The 17,039-nt window shown below is 41.0% G+C and overlaps 1 long non-coding RNA gene across 1 annotated transcript; it reads left to right on the top strand.

The window, feature by feature from the left end:
- The first annotated feature begins 274 nt into the window (after nt 1-274).
- On the top strand, nt 275-14,855 carry LOC135982262 (uncharacterized). Its single transcript, XR_010599518.1, has 4 exons — nt 275-869; nt 12,454-12,666; nt 13,847-13,926; nt 14,253-14,855. It is a non-coding gene; the product is annotated as an uncharacterized LOC135982262 (long non-coding RNA).
- The last annotated feature ends 2,184 nt before the right edge of the window (nt 14,856-17,039 follow it).

Below are 17,039 nucleotides of genomic sequence, written 5' to 3'. Positions count from 1 at the left end.
AGCTTAACAAACAGAAGGTTAAGGGCTGACTTGATCAGTTTATAAGTACCGACCTGAGGAACAAATATTTGTTACTAGGTGTGGTGAGGTGGCTGCCCCACCCCCATGAGAGAGGGGGCTAGAGTAGACCAGAGCAGCTGCACAGGCCAGCAGCCAATTAGGGAAGGGCCTACTGAGAGCCAATCAGGGCCAAGATTAGAGCCAGCCAATCATGGCTAGGCTAGGCCCTATATAAAGGCGGCCCAGGGAGGGAGCAGAGAGTCTGTTCCAGACCTTCATTGGGGAAGGTCTGTCTCCAGAGCAGGAGACTAGTACCTCGGACGGACCAGTGTTGGGCAGGCTCAGGGGGGAACATAGTAAGGCTCTGGCCCAATACTTGCTAGACTGTGGGCACTGATAGAAAAGGCCCAGAGGGTACGAGGGGCCAGAGGGGAAGTGGCCCAGGGACAGTTAGACAAGGGGAGAGAAGGAGGGCATGGAGGCTGCCACTAGAGGGTCCCTGGGTTGGGACCCAGAGTAGTGGGTGGGCCTGGGTCCCCCCTTCTTGTACTGCACCTGGTGGTGGAGAAGTGGCCAGAGCAGACTGCAACCAGCCCTTGAGCTGAGGGTCTAGACTGTGAGGTTGCGGGTGGCCACTGCTGTTAACAACATCTCCCCCCTGCCCTCCCCCCCCCCCCGAAAGGGGGTGAGGAGGGACTAAGAGGCACGGCCGGAGGGCAGTGTCCTGAAGAAGGACACCACCAAGCAGGGAGCCACATGGGTCCGGATGCCAATGGAGGACAAGAAATGGAGGGGACACTGCCAGCAGAGGGTGCTCCAGGACTATTAAGAACTAATTCCCAGACTGAACAGAAGGAGGCATTGCGGCGGTGAGTCCCAACCCTGTCACACTAGGATTGTCAATTTAGCAGGCCAAGGCATAACAAGAATCAAGGACTAGAAATTGAAGCTAGACAAATTCAGACTAGTAATAAAGCACACATTTTTAACAGTGAAGGTAATTACCCACTGGAACAACTCACCAAGGGTTGTGGTGAATTCTCCATTGCTGTGTGTGTGTTTGGATTTCTTTTTTTCTAAACAACCTTGATTTAAAAAAAAAAAGTGCTCTAGCTCAAACCAAAACTATTTTAGGGAAGTTCTCTGGCCTGTATTATATAGGAGGTCAGAAAAGATGATCACAGTGGTCCCTTCTTGTCAAAATCCACACTTCTCAGCAGGGTATTTTAATTGTGATGAATTGGCATTTTCAGATGGAAAAATGTTCTGCTGGAAACGTTCTGACCATCTCTACTAACAGATGAAGCAACTCTGTGGCCTTTCTTTCCCCTGTTCATGCCCTTTGGGCCACAGGGCTTACACATACTTCATGTTGTCATTTACACAAGTGCAAAGTAATACAAAATGAGTGTAAAACTCTGCCAAATCATGGTAGCATTTTGCACCACTTTGCTATCAAAGATGCATAGCAATGGTGAACTGGGTTCTACAAAGCCACATAAATCTAATATAAGCTAAATATTTAATAATTTTAAAAGCCCCCACATTGTACAATTTTACTTAGAAGATGAAATAGCTTTTTTGGAAATGAATAATGGCATCTTTGCTATCTGGTCTTTTAATTTGGAAAACCTCAAACGAGACCATCAGAGGTCAAACTATTGCCTTGGCAATTGGCAGTGTGAGTGAACAAACAAGCATAGGACATTGTTCAGCTAGGAAGGTTTAAAATCCAAGACAAAATTTAAAGGATCTATAAGTTGCTCCCAGATTCATGATATGCACTTGTACTGAATCTGATAAAAGCAACAGAGTTGGTATAAAATTAAAGTAAAATCCCTTTGCTGGGAATGGAGGGACAAAACAGGCAGAAGTTTTTTGTTGCTGTTGCCTTCTATATACAGTGAAGATGTTCTGAATATCAAATATAAGTTTTTAATATACGTTTTACTGAGTACTTAAGTGTCCTAGTGCTCTTCTCTGGTCCTGGCTAGTTTTTATGTGTTACCTGAGATTTTGAGAAGGAAAAATTCCTGTGATAGTCTAAGTAGATAAAGCATTAAGGTTATGAAATGTATCCTTCTGTGGAATGAAGATGTGCATGTTGGGGAATAATGTATCTACCATACCAAAAAAGCCAATAGACACTGATATTTAAACGGTTTTATCAAAGATAAGAACTCCTCCTATTACAGCATACAGTATTTAGGACCTTTTCATAGATGGTTTTTTTTGTTAGTTTTTTTGTTTAGGGCCAGAAGAAACCATTGGATTATCCAGCATGACTCCTGTAAAATACAGGCCATTGAATTTCATCCCGCTTCTCCTTTTGTTGAGCCCAGTAATTTGTGTTGTCCTAGTCAACTGTAGCCTCCGCCCTGGTGCTTGTTACTTGGAGTGGCTTCTCCCATCTCCTCACATGGATTGGGTTTAAGGCTTTTTTTTTAATGATGCCTGGTGCCTCCGCCCAGGACACAACAGGTGCTGTCCCTGAGGAAAATGAATAATGTTACTATCTTACAAGGAATGTAAAACGCAGGAAACAGTAAAGTGTATCAACACAAACCCCAGCAAAGAAATGACACACCCAAAAATAACTCTAAGAAAGGAGACTGGGAATAGGAAAAGATATGGGGAAGGAAAGTATTAGGGTTAAAGTACCAAACACTTCCCCATGCTCACAATCCTTCCCAAATCCCTGATTTCCTCCAACACCTTCCCTAGCTGAGAGCGAGTCCAAAAAATAGTGCTGCTGCACTGTGAACATTGGCCGGCTTAAACAAAACTAGTCCCCTTAACTGTGTCTTTGTCCCACGTGGGGCAGGGTCCTCACCTGACTCCCTGATCCAGAGGCCTGTGGAGGCTGTCAGTTGCCAGGGTCAGTTCAGATCTCTACCGCTCTGGATGCTGATCTCTGCAGGGCTGGAACTGCCTGGCCATGCAACTTTCCCCCTGCAGTTCAAAGACTTCCTTTGTGGGGAGTGGGTGGGAGTTTATCAGACTCCCTGAGGCATTCTGCTTCTCTGACACAGCTCCTATCACAAGCTCAAACCCAAAACAAAACCTTGTCTCTGAGTCAGGCTGTCTCCTCCCACTGAGGGACTGAGCAGTCCTGGCTCATCATTGGCCCAGCAAACTGCTTGTCCATATTACACTGTGCAGAAGCCTGCCTAGTGGTCTCAGCAGGCATTTCTAGTCCATTTTTGTTCACACCGTTGACAACAAGCATAGTGGAAAATGGTGTCCACAGGCTCTGATACTCGTGACAGTTGTAGTCCCAGAGGTTCAGACTGACACTCCAAGCACTGGCAAACTGAGTTGGGGGAGTAGGGGTTATACAATTACTATCTATCCTCAAAGGTGGTGAGGCAACATAGATTTGTGTATACTTTAAAAAAAATATTAAATTTGCAAGCACACTGATGTTTTGAATAGTTACTTTGATTTTTCTATTAATTTGGATGTGTAATTTGCAGGCAAATTAATTCCTATGGACCTAGTCGCAAAATCATAACTCATGCAGGAGGCACAATGATTTCAGTGTGATTTCTGTGGTACTAGTTGAATGAGTAAGGGCTATGTGTGTTTGTATAAGAGTTGACAGATCAGAGCCTATATTTGTCCATACATTTTGACTGTATATATGAAATCCTGGCCCCTTTGAAGTCAATGACAAAACTCCCAATGACTTTAGTGGAGCCAGGATTTCACACTATCCTTGTAGTTAAAAAAACAAAACAAAAAAAACTTAATACCCTATTCCATAAAGCCAGTCCAATAGTTTGGTATGCTTACTTTGCAAAGTGGTCACGTGGGTGTGTGCATTTACTCTGTTCAATTACAGAAAACAATTATGTAAGTAAGATATTACTATCAAGTATTCAGTATTAACTGCAGTCTGGATATTGTAGATCAATGATAATTATCCAAGAAATAAAACAATACAAAACTAAAAAAATAACAAACAAAAAGGAGTATGTATATCCTTTTCATATAAAATTCCAAACAATAAACAAACATAAGGGGGGGGGGGGAACTGATACTGCAAGATCACTGAGGAAGTAATTTTAGTGCGCTTAAACAGTCAAAGGAGAAACACTGTACATCTAGCGCACTCTTTTTATGGTGTGCAGATTATATATTACACCTGTGTTTATTGAGAATCTTAATGGCCTTTGGTATAATAAAAGTACAGGAGAAGGATTGAATACAGTCATGCCAGGATTGGCTGGCTAGTTTTTGGCAAGTGATAAAAACTATAGCAAAAATATGTATCCTTCTGTAACTAACAAGCAGAGCAATTGCTTAAGAGAACTCTAGCTGTTGTGTCCTCCTATTTTTCAGTTCAAACTGGAGACAGAAGTAACATTTGAGCAGATAGGTCTCCCATTGAAATGCTGTCATTTTCTGCCTTCCCTTGGATCTGAGAGAAGAAAACTAATGAAACGCCTACACCAAGGCCCAAATCCACAAAGGAACTTGGGTGCTTAAGTACCTCTATGGACCTGGGTCCAAGTGCCCATATTTTTTTTTTCTTGAGTGATTACTGTGGTGGTTAAGTATTTCTGGAGTACTGCATGCTTTGGATATGGTGTATCTACTACAGAGAAAGGCTAGTGGCCTTGTAATATACATCCTAATCAATTAGGCATCTTTGAAGAAATAAAGACTTTTTTTAAAAGTGAGTACAGTGACTTTAGGGATGGTCAAACTTATATACATGTATTCTCATACCCAGTTATGTCTCCTTTAACTTACCAGGCCAGATTTTCCAGTGGCTTATATAGAGCTGGAATTTACACCAGCTGAGGATCCAACCCTTAAAATGTAGTTCCTAAGAACAGTTTGTACAAGATGAGAAAGATGAGTCCAAACTAAGAGACCCTGTTTCAGCCAAATGGAGAATGCAATGGCTCTCACAGTGCAAATTTCAAGTATGGTCAGCTAATTGTTCAACAGCATGAGCTGGCATCTAAATTGCATATAGATGGATTAGAATATCAATCCAATTCCAAGGCACTTATAATAAAGTAATTGAAAACTTCATTGCAATTTATTCATTAAGATTCTTACTGACTCTGTGTGAATGGGTATACAGACCCAGTCCTGGGTTTAGAAGAGGGAGAGAAACAGTCTTCTTGAAGAGAGAAACTACCACAGCTGACTGTCTTCAGGGCAGAGACAGCCAGAGGATCTCACCATGAGCAGAATGTGGTTCTGTTCATGTGGGAGGGTACAGAACAAGGACTAGGCTTGAACTGGAAATTCTTACTCCAGCAAACCTCCTACTGATTTCTGAGATGTGCCTGAAGATTTTATAATTGGGTCCTCTGAGAGAAACGATATTGTGAAAGTCACTCATTCTAAGCTAGATGCTTGACCTTGTAACAAACCTTTTCAACAGTTCGGGTTCTTTCAGCCAGAGTTCCAATTTTATTTTTCCTTTCTTTGTTTGAAACACAAATCCATGTGTTCATCTTCTCCCCTTCACTGATCTCTGCTTACCTGCTGTCATACTCTGAAATAATTATTTTTGGCATATTAAGATTGACATTCTTAAATAATAATACTTGGGTCTAATATAGCCCTTTCCATTTGTAGATCTTGATTCACTTTTCAAAACTAAGTATAATCCCCATTTTTACAGATGGGGAAACTGAGGCAGAGATGTTAGATGACTTTCCCATGGAGACAGAGCAAGTAGTGGCAGAGACAGGAATACAGAACCCAAATTTCCTAACTCCATTTTTTGTGAAAAAGCTTGTAGACTGGCACAGCAAGCAGCAGCTTTGTAGAAAATAAACAATAAAAGTTAAAGAATGAAATGTCTTCCTTTCTTTATTCCTGTCATAATGTATAGTTGTTTGCAGTGTTGTTGTAGCAGCTGTGTGCTGGTTATGAGAGAAGGTGGGTGAGGTAATATCTTTTATTGGATTAACTTCTGTTGGTGAAAGACAAGCTTTCAAACTCTTGTCTCTTTCACTAACAGAAATTGGTCCAGTAAAAGATATTTCCTCACCCACCTTGTCTCTCTAAATTTATAGTGTCCAATAAAAGTTACTCACGTCTGGGATCTCCAAAAAATATTAACCATTTCTAGTAAAGCTGATTACAAATCTTCTTTCTGCAGTCATTTTAAAGTATTCTAGCAAATTCTGAGTGATGCTATGGAAGAGTTTATCCTGGTTTCACAAAAGATTACTGTCCCCTTTTGAATCAGTAAACTACTGTTGTTCCCTTGAAAGTCTGTAATGTCTTCACCAGTTGTGTTTCAAGGAGAAAAATGAATTCACATGTGAACATAGCGTCAGACTGTATTCTCATTTACAGCAGTGTAAATCCAAGGCAAATTCACTAAGTCAAATTAGTAGTTCTTCTGTGGACCTACCTTATGATGTGTACATCCTTATGGACCACAGGGTGAAACCCTTAGTCGTGCTAGTGAGCAGTGGTGATAAGGGGCTTGCAATTTGGCTCTATTGAAGTAAGGGGCCAAAATCTGACACAATATTCCAGCTGCCTCATAGTTGTACAATGATATAACAAATTCCCATGTCTTGTTCACAATACCTTGTTTAATCTAGTCTAGCCGCCGATCTGCCTTCTTTATTACAAGAACTATATATTCCATTTTCATGTGACTATAGAGCTGAATTCTTTGATTGGAAATCAGTGAGTTCACAGATAGAAGGATGATTGATATTTACCAGCCCTGGATGAATAATTTGTAACAAGTAATTTATTCAGCAATTATGCCTGTCTTGTGTTTGTGACATGCACACAAAGTCGTGATATTCTTGAATGTAATAGTTTTGCAAAATTGATGGTAAATTTCAGAATAATTATTCTGAGAGGTTCACTGCAAGTATTAAGGACTTTTCAAATCTCATTTTAGAAATATCTTGTTCCATGATAATTCTGATCATGCATAGATTTTTGGTGTTGTACAGAACAATACACTTTTGATGGCCACTTTGGAATAAATGTACTGAATATTTAAGTTGTATTTTGTTTACATCTTAAATGGACCTCTTCCAATTTCATGAGCAAGTGCCCCAAAATGTGAATAGTCATAAAGTAAAATATATGCAGAGAAAGTAAACATAGCGTCTACCTGAGATATCCCAAAGGGACAGTATATTGAACCTTGATGTATTTTAGCTGTAAACTCATAATTCCTGCAACAGCAAGTGTTGTAAGTACCCTTCCCATGGAAAGGGTTAAATGGAAGTAAGCAGGCATGTAGTATAAATAGAAGAAATGACGTATTTGAAGATCTGCAACATTTGAACATGAATTTATTAAAAGAAACTAGTATATAGCCAGCAGCTTCACTTCTGGCAAGGCATCTAAATGCAGCTTTACAAACACGCCAGTTTCTGAAGTTTAAGCAATAGTCAACTTTGGTGAAGCAGAAGAATCTGTCATTTCTCTTGGCTCTTTGACAGAACTGTAGTCATATCTGAAGCCTCGAATTATCCACTTTCGTTAGTGCTGTTTCTCTTCATTGAGATCAGATGACCTTTAACTTGCCTATCTTTTGCTTTCTTAATATGTTAAGTTCTTTCAGAGAAGAAATTGAGCTATTAATATTGAATTCTGTATGAAACTTGGAAAACTCATTTCTTCTATCATGCTGATTTCGACATCATTCTAATAGTTGGATTTCATTACTGAATTTTAGGATCACATGTTAGAAATTTACTTGAGCATCTATCTGCAAAAATATCATTCTTAGAGTCTGATAAAAGAGAATTTGCTTTATTATTGAATAGGAAAGTATCCTCAGATGTGCCCAAATGTTAACTTATACATGTATTATAGGCAGTGTAGGTAGCATACATTAAAAGAAAGTTAAGGTGAAAAGACAAGCACTCCATGAGGAAATGGCAGCATTAAGGTTGTCTGTGCAACCCTAATTCAGCCCTATTGTGCATAAGCATTTTGATAGTCAGTCATTAATTACATGATCATATAGTATTTTTATCACAGTATCCTCATTCACTACAGTTCCTTGCATAGGCACTGACTTCGGGGCCGGAGCTACAGATGCCAACTTTCCAATGTCCCGGGGGGTGCTCACTGCTCAACCCCCTGCTCTGCTCCAGGTCCTGCCCTCACTCCACCCCTTCCACCAAGGCCCCTGCCCCTTCCCCTCAGCCTGCCATGCTCACTCCTCCTTCCTCCCCCGCAGAGCCTCCTGTGCATGCGAAATAGCTGATTGTGGCAGGCAGGAGGCGCTGACTGGTGGGGTGGGTGGGGAGTGTTGGGGGCTGGAGGGCAGGAGCTGATGGGGGGGGGGGGGCTGCTGACATATTACTGTGGCTCTTTGGCAATGTACATTGGTAAACTCTGGCTCCTTCTCTGGCTCAGGTTGGCTACCCCTGCTGTAGGCACTTAAACTCATGTGGAGCCTACCTTTCTCTCCCCCCTCCGCCCCCCCGTGAAAGTTCCTTAGGTGCCAAAGTTTCTGCCTCTGGGCATGCACACTGCTGCCTCACTCTGGACACCTATATCATATCAAAACCCTCAAGGCAGGGGAAGATAGGTAGGGGAACAGCTATCTTACCTGCAGGGCCCAATCTGGTAGGCCTGCTCAGAGCAAGCCACCAGATCGGGTCCCATTCAAAATCACAGAATCATAGAATATCAGGGTTGGAAGGGACCTTAGGAGGTCATCTAGTCCAACCCCCTGCTCAAAGCAGGACCAATTCCCAACTAAATCATCCCAGCCAGGGCTTTGTCAAGCCTGACCTTAAAAACCTCTAAGGAAGGAGATTCCACCACCTCCCAGGTAACCCATTCCAGTGCTTCACCACCCTCCTAATGAAAAAGTTTTTCCTAATATCCAACCTAAACCTCCCCAACTGCAACTTGAGACCATTACTCCTTGTTCTGTCATCAGGTACCACTGAGAACAGTCTAGATCCATCCTCTTTGGAACCCCCTTTCAGGTAGTTGAAAGCAGCTATCAAATCCCCCCTCATTCTTCTCTTCTGCAGACTAAACAATCTCAATTCCCTCAGCCTCTCCTCATAAGTCATGTGCTCCAGTCCCCTAATCATTTTTGTTGCCCTCCGCTGGACTCTTTCCAAATTTTCCACATCCTTCTTGTAGTGTGGGGCCCAAAACTGGAGACAGTACTCCAGGTGAGGCCTCACCAATGTCGAATAGAGGGGAATGATGATGTCCCTCGATCTGCTGGCAATGTCCCTACTTATATAGCCCAAAATGCCATTAGCCTTCTTGGCAACAAGAGCACGCTGACTCATATCCAGCTTCTCATCCACTGTAACCCCTAGGTCCTTTTATGCAGAACTGCTTCCTAGCCATTCGATCCCTAGTCTGTAACAATGCCTGGGATTCTTCCGTCCTAAGTGCAGGACTCTGCACTTGTCCTTGTTGAACCTCATCCAGTTTCTTTTGGCCCAATCCTCTAATTTGTCTAGGTCCCTCTGTATCCTATCCCTATCCTCCAGCGTATCTACCACTCCTCCCAGTTTAGTGTCATCTGCAAACTTGCTGAGAGTACAGTCCATGCCATCCTTCAGATCATTAATGAAGATATTGAACAAAACCAGCCCCAGGACCCACCTTTGGGGCACTCCACTTGAAACCAGCTGCCAACTAGACCTGGAGCCGTTGATCACTACCCATTGAGCCCGACAATCTAGCCAGCTTTCTATCCACCTTACAGTCCATTCATCCAGCCCATACTTCTTTAACTTGCTGGCAAGAATATTGTGGGAGACCGTAGCAAAAGCTTTGCTAAAGGCAAGGAATAACACATCCACTGCTTTCCCCTCATCCACAGAGTCAGTTATCTCCTCATAGAAGGCAATTAGGTTAGTCAGGCATGACTTGCCCTTGGTGAATCCATGCTGACTGTTCCTGATCACTTTCCTCTCCTCTAAGTGCTTCAGAATTGATTCCTTGAGGACCTGCTCCATGATTTTTCCAGGGACTGAGGTGAGGCTGACTGGCCTGTAGTTCCCCGAATTCTCCTCCTTCCCTTTTTTAAAGATGGACACTACATTAGCCTTTTTCCAGTCATCCAGGACCTCCCCTGATCGCCATGAGTTTTCAAAGATAATGGCCTATGGCTCTGCAATCACAACTGCCAATTCCTTCAGCACCCTCGGATCCAGCGCATCCGGCCCCATGGACTTGTGCTCATCCAGTTTTTCTAAATAGTCCTGAACCACTTCTTTCTCCATAGAGGGCTGGTCAGCTTCTCCCCATACTGTGCTGCCCAGTGCAGCAGTCTGGGAGCTGATCTTGTTCGTGAAGACAAAGGCAAAAAAATCATTGAGTACATTAGCTTTTTCCACATCCTCTGTTACTAGGTTGCCTCCCTCATTCAGTAAGGGGCCCACACTTCCCTTGACTTTCTTCTTGTTGCTAACATACCTGAAGAAACCCTTCTTGTTACTCTTAACATCTCTTGCTTGCTGCAACTTCAAGTGTGATTTGGCCTTCCTGATTTCACTCCTGCATGCCTGAGCAATATTTTTATACTCCTCCCTGATCATTTGTCCAATCTTCCACTTCTTGTAATCCAGCCAGAGGAGGAGGTGCCTCCCTTACAACTTTGTAGCCCAATAGGTAGAACATTCAGCTGAGATGTCAAAGACCTGGGCTTAGTTTCCCCCTCTACCTGATGGGGAGAAAGATGGGAGACCTGTGTTCAAATTCTCTCAGGAGAGTGTCTTAACCACTGGGTTATGGGATATTCTGCTGTAGGGCTCCCTCAATCTCTTCTGTTGAAGCTGTTACACTTTAGTTAAATAATTAGATATTCATTAGAGCAGGGGGACTGGGCCTTGGGTTCCCACCTCCTGGGTGGGTGCCCTAACCACCGGGCTCTAGAGTCCTCTCACTTTTTTTATTTCTGGGCCAATGGCTAATTATTTATCTGAACTGGTTAAATTTGTCTGCAATTTCTTTGAAGAAACCGCTTAGGCACCTAAACTGTCTGACTCAAGGACAAATCTAGACACCTAACTCCATGGGAGGGGCAGGATTTAGGACACACCCCACCCTCAACATCTCCTGTTGGCATCTTAGGTGGCTCCCTATCTAGTATGCTGGGTCTTGTGGATCCCATTCTAAGCTACCTATCTGTTCACTTACATTGTATAGGGAGTCCAGGTGCCACTCTGCCTTTGTGGCTCTTGTTGGTCCAGTGATTTTTTTTCCCCTAGGTGCCTAAAAGTTAGGAGTTGCAATGCTTAAGTCCTTTTGTGGATCCAGGCCCCAGACACTATGAAGAAAGCATCTTTTAAAAGCCCATAAGGAAGTTAATAATTTTGTATCTAGTGCAATAAATAATAAACACTGAATGATTAAAATAAAAGAAATATAGACTAGCTACTCAGTAGATGAGCACTGTCCAGGCTGTGCACCTAATGAGACAGGGGATCCCACTGAAAAAAATGTGATTGTGCATATGTATTAATGATCTTTTAATGTAGTTTGTGTGTGTGATATATATATATATATATATATATATATATATATATATATATATATATATTTAGCTGATTGGCAGAGGCAACAATAGCAAGTTGTTCTCACAAACATGTAATTACTATGGAATGGAGTGCAGTGAATTTGTTATTTTAAATGGATGAACTCAAATTGTTATAAAAAAATCTATCTTGAAACATCAAGGATGGATTATAAGCAACAAGTCTCCATTGTTTTAAACTTTCACTTTTTCTGTTGGCTGCCTGCCTCTCTGGGTCATTTACCAGGGGGTCACTTACAAATTTTGTTCCTGAGAAGCTGGGATAATTTCCATATAGGAAATCTTTGGCCTAACTGTGATAGCACATAGCATTGCATAGGACATACAAATATTGCCTTACATTACAGAAGGCCTATGCTATGAACATTAAAAAATAGAGTGCATGAATTCTATGCCATCCTAATTATGAACCAATCTAGACCACACATGGGTGTTCTTCTAGATAAAATAGACAAAAGTTGTTATGGTTTTTATCTCTTCTTTGTATAGCAACTTGCCCAGGCCTTTGGATGTATCCATTATAAAGTGCTTAAGGATCATCTGAAAGGGATTTTTACTGACTGATATACAGACGTAATCTCCCTGAACCTTGTGATACAAAACAGCTATTGCTAATACCTGCAAGCAAAGTGCCTCATTGATGCTTTAGGTTGATTAAAAGGACCTCACTAAGTGGAGGGAATAAAAAGGTGTATCTGGGTAGGCAGGTGTAAAAGTGAGTGACACTTCTGCAGCAGAGTCCTTCCACTCTCTTCTGACCCAGCAGAAGCCCCACGATGAAGTCTCTGTGGAGCCAGTTCTCCATATAATGGGAGGGTGAGGGCTGGGGAAGAGAGATTCCCACACACCAAAGCATGGATGGTTGTAGCACTTAAATTAATGAAGGTTCTGTCACACTAACCTATCCATTTCCTTCTCCTTAGGTTCTGGAAGCAGTAGCCAGCGGGGATGTCACTGCCAGTATAGCTCCTGCAGAAGTGGCTCTGGGTAGCTGGGAGCTGCTAGGAAAGCACAAGGCCTTCACTTGGGTGGTCCTGTGCCTTTGTGAATTCAAGGGATCAGCTAGTTTTGGGTGCTCAAATCCATGTTATTTCTGCAGGGATGAAACTCAGTCCCCATCACAGAAGAACTCAAAGGTCTGTGAACACAAACTTATGACATTTCTTGTCCTTTACACGAAGAGGATAAGTGAGGCAATTCATAAGCTTTCCACACATATCATAGCTAAAGGCCTGAAAGCTGCTATTAGAGAGTTAAGCACTAGGAACTATTATGAAACTGATGTACAGAAGGCATATCACCAGATCCTAAGCTGCTGCAAATCAACATTGCTCCATTGAAGTCCCAAGAAGCATCCCCATTAAGAGCAATTACTGTGCCCATTAAGAAGCAGTCTGTGCTGTTGTGTCATTAATCTTAAACTGGTTCCTAGGCCAAGTCTCAATTAGGCAGATTTCCCAACTAAGTGGTAGGTAGCGTGAATGAGTAACTTTGTGTTGTGTGGCATACATGTAAATGTCTCGTTTTAATTTTACTAAGTGCCATTTTCCCACTCCCTTCCCAAGCCCATTCACTCTCAATTTTTAATCCACATCCTCAAAATATAATTAAACAAACCTATCTTTCCTTACTACAAACCCCCATAAATTTATTTCTCATTGATGACTGGTGAAGCAAGTGTATTTAAATAGAATAACGTGAACATTCAATCAAGTGCTGAATGAGGTGAAGGCATAGACAAGGTATGGCCACGGAATGAACTGTCACTGTTCCAGCTCTTGTTTCTCACAGCAGCTGTTAACAAATGTGTAAGCATAAAGCAGGGCTACTGAGAAGGAAAAAATCAGATAAAATATAAACAAGGCTAGAATTTTTCAATTGCGAGTCATTAATCCAAACATTGCTTTATCACTGATCTGATCTGTAAGAGGCAGAATATATAGAACTGTGTCAGAATGGGATAACATTTTCAAGTGACAATTTGGCTCAATGAAATATTGCTTTTAAACCATTGTTTGTCTCTCTAGCCAGTAAAACAGTACAAGCTCCAGCTGCTTCTTTGATACCACCATCTGACTAATGAGTTGATTCCAATTGTCAGCAGCCTACATTTTAATTTTGGACCAAATCTTGCTCTCAGTTACTAAGGATTTATTCCATTTTTACAATGGAGTAACTGCAAATATAGAACTACAACATACTTTAATTATGACATCAACTTGTGATTAAAAAAAACACTCCAGTAAGTATATTCTGAATTTTTATGATCTAATCTTATACAATACAAACTTGAGGGGTTTTTTTTCTTTTTAACAGTATGTGTCTGGAATTGGAATGGAACAGTATTTTCTCCTAGCTTCAGAGAAAAGTTTTCAGGGAGTCAGCCAACATTAAAGGTGATTTGGAAACCTTCCCTTTGTTCAATTAAGATTGCTGGGAGCAATCCAAATGTAATGTAATGCTTTCTTTAACTAGGCCTCATTAAACTTATTATTTATTTTCTTATATAGATTCAATTCCAAACACAACTTACCAGAGTATTAACGCACAAAACATTCTATTCAGATAAAGATCTCATTTCAACTCCCCAAAGCAAAGGATGCAAGGTTAAAACTGTCATTATTAGGAGACATCTCCAATATTAAGGAGACACAATGAGAAATAGCTTAAAAATGGAGTTTCAATATTAACTCTGAATTTTCTTGTTCAAAAATTCTCTTAGGATCAAATCCTGCTTGCCTGATGGGACCAATTCCATTGACTACTGGAACATTGACTTCAACAAACCAACTCAAATGAGTAACAAAAGCAGAACTTGGCCTTTATTGCTGTTTCATGAGTCTTTATTGGATATGAGCGCTGTTGACTGGATTTATTTTGTTTAATTATTTTTCCCTAAACTTACTTGATCAACTGCAGTGATCACAATTTTTTTTTTTTACACACACACACACACACACACACACACACGACTGACTTTCATGCTGGGTTTTAGGGAGAAATATTTAAATGTGAATTACCATGTAGCTCATGTTAACCTAACATCACTTGGCATGTCTTAAGCACAGGTAACCCCAGATAATGTGTAAAAGTAATTGCCATGTGTAATTCTGCTCAGTTCTCACAGATCTATAATTGCTAACCATTTCTAACAAATATACACTTATCACATGCATATACTCGTGCAAAATTAAAGTCTTACATCAGTGCAGAATCTGGCTCATTATTTTTAATACAGTTAAACAATAGAATGTAACTGAGTTTCAAGAATTGCCACAAAAATGGTATATGATTGCTGATCAAATATCATGTTATTACATGAAAGACCTATCCTAATAAACCTGAAATGAAGTAAATTTTGTACTAGTCATTTTCCTCAAAGACAGAAAAGGATTAGTCACAACATAAAATATTATTAATCAAATAATTGTAACTAAAATAGCTGAGAATATTGCCATTTTTAAACTTAAAGAAAACTTAAATGTAATGATTATATTTAATACTCGAACACTTAGAAGAGAATCATTAACAAATCAAAACCATGTGAGATAGACAATAGAGAGTATTCTCAGCTCTACAGGATTATACATTAATTATCTTTAATTCATGGTAAGAGTGCTTGAATAATGTAAATTTTGGCCATTGACATCCATGTCCCTTATAGTCAGGGATTGTGGGGGAAAGAGCTAAAGAGAGCCAGGATATTCCCTGAGGGCCAGGTTCTGGTACCCTTAGTCACATCAAAGAGTACCTTACTCCATGGAGTAATCCTATTGAAATCAGTGGGGCTACTCATGAAATGAGTAACTCCTCAGTGTGCATAAAGGAATTACTATCTGCCCCCTTAGTTATTTTCCTGTTGCTTATCACCTAAACAAATTAATGAAATCTACACTCTTTCAAAGGAAGGGTTTTTAGACCATGTAAAAGTCTAGTAAAATCAATTCTTCTGCAATCACAAATTATCTAACAATTAAGAACCATCTCAGTTATAAAATTCTCCTTGGCGTATGCTTTGTGTTTAAGTAGTGTATAAACTCAGGGCCTGAATTCCTTACTCAAGTAAAATTTCTATTCAAGTCAAGAAATGAGAAAAGACTGCAGGATTAGGCAATATGACCCTGTTTCCTCATACCTTACCCTCTAATATTCTTTCTAAGGATTTAAGTGATCCAAACGGTCTGACCCTTGCTTGCAAGAGTCAGTTGATTAAGTAATTTATGTTTTTCATTTCTCTCCCGCCCTATGGCCCCCAAAGCCCTTAACCTAGAATTATTTATGGGCAGATTTATTGTAGACATCACTGCAGAGTTATGTCTTGAGGAGGAATTTAAAGGAGAGAGTAGTTGCCTTTCAACTTACTTCCAGGAGAGCATTCCATACATAAGGGACAGCTTGGAAGAAGCAGAGATAGTTGTGAAGCTGACATGGGGCAGTTGAGGCTGGCATTGTTGGTGGACCTGAAGAGATGGAGGCGAGGATGGTGTTGTAAGAGACAAGAGTAAATTGGTAGGGAGGGATAGAGCTGTGATAGACCTTGAAAATGATGTCAAGGAGTCCAAATCTGTTATGGCAGAAAAAGTAATTCCAATGGAGGGATTCAAAGAAGGGGTGGTGTGTTCAGAGAATGAAGATAATTAGCTGTGGTTTGTAGGGATTGAAGATGCATGATATGAGTATCAGAGTCTGAAGGACTGTTCCCTACAGTACATCTTCTAGTCCTGTCTCGACTGACAGGGCTTCCACCACATCCACTGGGAGGCTATTCCACCGGCAAACAGAGCTCATTGTCAGGATGTTTTCCTTATATCTTGTCTAAACATTCCCTTTCTTAATTTTATCCCATTACTCCTTGTGGTGGGGTGTCTGCCCCATCCCCATGAGAGAGAGAGAGCTAGAGTGGGCCAGAGCAGCTGCACAGGCTGGTAACCAATTAAAGAAGGGCCTACTGATAGCCAATCAGGGCTGATATTAGAGCCAGCCACTCAGGGCTAGGCTAGGCCCTATATAAAGGCTGTCTAGGAGCAGAGCACGTAGATGGTCCCAGACCTTCATGGGGGTAGGTGTGTCTCCTGCTGCAGTGGTGAGTCCCAACCCTGTCACATTCCTATATTTGGATTTTTTTAAAATAATAATTTGGCTTGTCTAGTTTATCAGGCACATGCTAGCAGAAAACATGCCTATTTAAATTTGCTTTTAAAAATTGTTGCTGCTGCACATGTATCTGAAAACCAGACCTCAGCCATTTCAATGTTTTTACCCCTAAAATACCAAAATAAATTACTTCATGCTGTGGATTCATCACTAGTTAGATTTCAGCTTATGAATCCAAGCTGGTTAGAGAGCTCATCTCACCTACCTGGAATTTTCCAGTGACAGCAAACTTACATTAAGTTTACACATGAAACTTAAAAATTGACTCAACAATTTACTCTCTGAAATTCACTATCTGTCTAAGCTTGTGTGTGTCAGGTTTCACAAAGAAGAACATAATTACACCCGACTTAAC

This window comes from Chrysemys picta, chromosome 3 (genome assembly GCF_011386835.1).
Source record: "Chrysemys picta bellii isolate R12L10 chromosome 3, ASM1138683v2, whole genome shotgun sequence".
Classification (NCBI taxonomy): Eukaryota; Metazoa; Chordata; order Testudines; family Emydidae; genus Chrysemys; species Chrysemys picta.
The sequence above is the reverse complement of the archived record's forward strand: the minus strand, read 5'-3'. Positions and strand labels throughout refer to the sequence as shown.